We start from the raw sequence: 398 nt of genomic DNA on the forward strand, positions 1-398 counted from the left end.
CAGCCTTGCTTTGTCCCTGTCTCCCCGCCTCATCCTCTCCCCCCTCCCAGCCCCCACCGTCCCCAGGACCCTACCCACAGCCCCCGCCTCAGTTTCCCCATGCACAAAGTGCCTCTCCCCCTCCCTGGCACTTTGGCTGCATCCCACACACAGGGGGCTCAGGCCCACCCTACGGCCCAGGTGGGCTACCTGCCCACACTGGGGTGGGGGGACACTCCACTAGGGTGGGACCCCCCCAGAGTGTGCACCTGAAGCCTCTGGGTGGGGACATGGATGGAGGAGGGGGTTCAGTTTCACATATTCAATGATTTAAACACCAGGCGAGCATCATATTCCCCTCCACCATCTGCTTCCCGCGCCTGTTTTAGCTGAACTTACACAGAAAAAAAAAAAATAAA

This window comes from Meleagris gallopavo, chromosome 30 (assembly GCF_000146605.3).
Source record: "Meleagris gallopavo isolate NT-WF06-2002-E0010 breed Aviagen turkey brand Nicholas breeding stock chromosome 30, Turkey_5.1, whole genome shotgun sequence".
In the NCBI taxonomy this organism is placed as follows: domain Eukaryota; kingdom Metazoa; phylum Chordata; class Aves; order Galliformes; family Phasianidae; genus Meleagris; species Meleagris gallopavo.